Below are 4,814 nucleotides of genomic sequence, written 5' to 3'. Positions count from 1 at the left end.
TTAATGGATTTCAAGTCTTGGACGGGGTCCTATACCTTCGAGGGGAACCTCAGCAGGCCAGCAGCCTTCAGGACACCTTGGAAGCTTTCCTCCACTTCCTGCAGTCTCTGCCCTCACCTCTGATGATAGGGGATAACATCTGGAAGTTTGATGCTCCTATTCTTTTACGAGGTCTGCAAGAGCTCTCCATGAAAGATCAGTTTGACAGTTGTATAACTGGATTCTTAGATACTCTCTTGCTCGCTAAAGTTGTTGTTCCCAGGTCAGAGGTCAATAGTTATAGGCAAATTGAATTAGTGAAAGTGTTTCTTAAGAAAGGTTATAACACTCACAATGCTGTGGAAGACGCAAAGAGATTGCAGGAGCTGTATTCTGTCCTTAAAGTTACTCCAGAACAAAAGAAGAGCAGTCAGTTTTCATTCTCCCAGCTTGAATGCCAAGTGTCTTTGCGGCCCCTACTCAAAGAAAATATAATTTTCTCTCAGTTCGCTGATAAACTTGCAATGCAAGGAGTAAGCTTCGAGAAGCTGCAATCAACGCATCAACAAGATGGGGAGGAAGGGCTGAAGAACTTCCTCCGGTCTCTGGGTCACATGGAACCCAGTTACATCAGGCTCTCGTGGTTTTTTAGTAAGTGAAGAGCGCAGATGTATTGAACCTTTGAAGTTGATTGGTATAACTAGAGCCAGGATTTTGCCATAAATGCCATGTGCCTTTTCATGCCTTTTTTGATGATTTCACCAGGATAATGCCTTTTTCACGATCGAGTGCCTAAATCAGCCTTTTTCTGCCGTTTTGCTAAAAGGATGTGCTATTTACTCTAGTTGTACCGTGATTACAATGAAGTTTTCTATGTTAACATGTTAATATTAATGTTTTTATTAACGTGTTAACATAGTATAACTTACAAGAAAATTTCCACCACTAGGCGAAACTGGGGGCGCCACCGTCGGTCGTTCATTCGTTCATGCCGCTGCCCGCTGTGTCTGTTTTCTCCAAGATCTATTTAAGAAAGAACTGCAGATGCTGGAAAAATTGAAGTTAGACAAAAAAATGCTGGAGAAACTCAGCAGGTGAGTCAGGCAGAGAAGGAATAAGCGACATTTTGGGTCGAGACCCTTTTTCAGGCTGATCGGTTGTCTTGTCTATTGAAAGGAAGCGGCGGTTACAGTAGGACTAGAAAGAGAGCTGGGAAGGGGGAGGGGGAGGAGGGAGAAGACAAGGGCTATCTAAAATAGAGAAGTCAATGTTGATACCACTGGGGTGTAGACTACCCAAGCGAAATACCCAGGCTTGTCTCCTCACTACATTTACTGCTGGCTCCAGTCACAAATCTGAGTTTTCGAGTGATCTGTTCAAGGCGTTCATTGATGATGGAATTCCACTGTGGAACTTGGAAAATAAATCTCTCAGAGGTTTTTTAGAGAAATACACAGGAACCTATACCAAGCGAGTCATCATTACGGAAAAATGATGTTGATAGCAATTTCAACATTGTTGTGCAGAAAATTAGAGTTCAAGTTGCATGCAACAAAATATGGATCTCAATAAACAAGACAACCGATGCTGTGAGGAGATATGTTGCCAATGTGGTCATCGGTACACTGGAGGCAGGTCAACCATCAAAGAAGTATTTGTTGACATTGGAAGTATTGGAGAAGTCAAACAGCTCCACTATTGCTCAGTTGTTTATATCTTCACTTGCTGTACTTTGGCAAGAGGGTATAAAACATGAGAATGTTCTTGTTTGTTACCGATGCAGCTCCGTACATGAAAAAAGCTGCTCGTGCTCTTAAAATTTGATTCCCCAAAATGTTGCATTTGACATGCTTAGCTCAAAGACTTCATAGAATTGCCAAGTACATAAGTAGCTTGTTTCCAAATGTCGATTGCCTAGTTTCCAATTTGAGGAAGAAAAACTTCCTCAAAGCACTGGAAATGGCACCCAAGATTCCACTAACTCATCAGCCCATTTTGATTAGGGTGGGGTACATGGCTCTCTGCTGTACTCTACTATGCTGCAAATTTTGAAAAGATAAAATAAATCGTTAACTGTTTGGAAGAAGAATGTGCTCCAGTCAGGATCGTCAGTGAAATCATGCAGAAAAAGTCCCTCCACCGCGATCTTCCAATTTGCTTCCAATTTTGCAAACTTCCCACAAACTATCAATTCCCTTGAGAAATGTGGCGAAACATTAGTGAATAACTTGCAGGTTTTTCAACAAAGTAACTAACGATATTCGTAAAATTCCTGCCGATGTAGGTAAAGACATGCAAGGAAAATATGAGAGTGATTTTAGCTAACAAAGATCTTGAAGGAATACAAAACATAGCTAAAGTTCTCAAAGGTAGTTGTAATGCACAAGATATTGACATGAATATAGAGTCTGTAGCTTGTTTTGGGTATGCACCAGTGACCTCAGCTGAGGTAGAAATAAGTTTTTTACAACTGAAGCATATTCTGTCTGACAGACGGCATAGTTTAACATCAGATAATTTGAAAAAATGCTAGTAATTAAATGCAACCAGGCAACTTCGGTCATTTGATGTAATATACCGTAATATTATAATTTTTGTAACCATATTTTGGTGATGGAAATACATGCCTTTTTTGGACAATAAATGCCTGTTTGTGCCTTTTTTGTAATTTTATTATGCCTTTTTGCCTGACTATTTCAGAGTTTTTTAGTGCGTAAACGTCCTGGCTCTAGTTATAACTCAGTAACAGAGACTGTGTATTCCTCTCAATGTGCACGATCCGCTTCCCTATAGCTGAATTGCCCTCTGCAGCTATTTTTACCTAATTACCCTTAAGGCAGAAAAACAAGCTGCTGGAGAAACTCAGTGGGTCAGGCAGAATCACGTTCCCACCACAGATGCTGCTTGACAGTTGAATTTCTCCAGCAGTTTTCTGCTCAAGATTCCAGCACCTGCAGTCTCTCGTGTAATTCGTAATAATGTATTTTCTATCTATATGAAATGAAAATGGTCTTGAATAAATAATATTTTATAATCATGACTTGATCACTGACTATTCTTATGCTTCAGGCAGTGAAATTAAAATATCCTGCAGATTCTGAAAATCTGAAGTAAAACCTGCAGGTCAAACAACACCTCTGGAAAGACAAACAGTTAACGGTTCAGGTTGGAGACCATTGTCGGAAATGGGAAAGACAGAAAACAAAGTTGTTTTCCATCATGGAAGGGGTGGGGGAGGAATGAATAGGTCAAAGTGAATATCCAGTACAAACCTAGATAATGCTGGAAATACTCAACAGGTCAGGCTGGGACGGGACATGGAAAATATAGATGGTCAAATATCCTTCATCAGAGCTGTATAGCAGACAAAAGAAGCTTGGTAATCTGCAAGGAGTGTGTGAAGAGGTGATGTCTGTGAGAGGGTAAAACCAGGGTGACATGGAGAGAAGAAGGTGATCTCATCGATGAGTAAATGCAACCAGTTAGAGAGGGTGAACATAGACACAAGAATGCAGACAAAATATAATCACCAGCGAGGTATCCTCCTGCACAATTCCTCTGCCCCTGGCAAGATGGTTAATGCCTGGAAATGGAGCCCTCCCTGACTTGGCCCTCTCTAGGACCTAGTGTGCACAAGGACCAAATCTTGACCAAGGAAGTGGTAGTATTTAGTAATTAATTCATTATAAATGGTTTGATAGCTTACATAATATGGTGGTGAGTGAGGAAGGTTGAAAATGAGTAGATGTGAGGGAACAGATCAGGAAAGCTGAGGGAGGACAGGATAGAGATGGTTGGGATGGGACTGTTCCTAGCACAAGTCAGTACCTTCATCAGAGATGATTGGGGTGGGGGGTTGGTGGGGCTGAATGGGAATAGGGTGATCAGGGGTATGGAATGTCAGGGGCAATGGTCATAGACCGGATATTTTGTTCTCCTATGGTGTGGCGCTGCGCTCTGAGTACTCTGCTCAATGATCTTTGCTGAGACCAAAGCTGGCAAAGCATTGTTTCTCTTTTACAATATGTATGATGCACATATTTAAGTCCTGGTTTTCAATCACTGATGTGACATCTGTTTGGAGTTGGAAACAGTAGCTATTGAAAACACACACCCATAAACACTATGGATAATTACAAACGTTTCATACAATAAAGCTGATATAAGGTACATAGGGTGGGCATCGATTAATTCTAGACAACAGATTAAAAAAATAATCTAACCTCATTAATTCAACCAGGGTGTATTATGATGTGCTCTTCTGTATGAAGTGTACAGCAAAACTTGCACTTCCAGAGTGGTCTATCTTGTAGTTTCTTCAATGGACCACAGATTTATTTTAAGAGCAAAACATAAAATGCTGGAGAACACCGCAGGTCAGGCTGGATCTATGGTGGGTCCGATGAAGGGTCTCGACCCAAAATGTCACCTATTTCTTCTCTCCAGAGATGCTGCCTGACCCGCTGAGTTACTCCAGCACTGTGTCTAGGAAATGGCTATGCAATGTTTAGGGTTGGGTCCCTTCTTCAGACATGTTTTAAGGGGTTCGGAAAGATCGAAAATTTCACGTATTTAAATGTTGTTACGACTATAACTAGTAGTGTAGGAGAAAATTCCATGAGCCATAATTGCCACATACACACCCAAAAGTAGAAATGTGGAAAGTCACTGTGTGTAAAAAAAAAAAGATAATACGATCTTTGGAGTCTCCTTGTACCAATCAAACGCCAAGTTCAAAATTCTATATTTTGAAAATGGGCAAAACAAAATGTAGCATGTTTTTTAGAAAGGCTTATCCTAAAATAATTGATAGGAAGAGTGTGATTTTCAGTCAG

Source organism: Amblyraja radiata, chromosome 25 (assembly GCF_010909765.2).
Source record: "Amblyraja radiata isolate CabotCenter1 chromosome 25, sAmbRad1.1.pri, whole genome shotgun sequence".
Lineage (NCBI taxonomy): Eukaryota > Metazoa > Chordata > Chondrichthyes > Rajiformes > Rajidae > Amblyraja > Amblyraja radiata.
Note: the sequence above shows the minus strand (reverse complement) of the source record.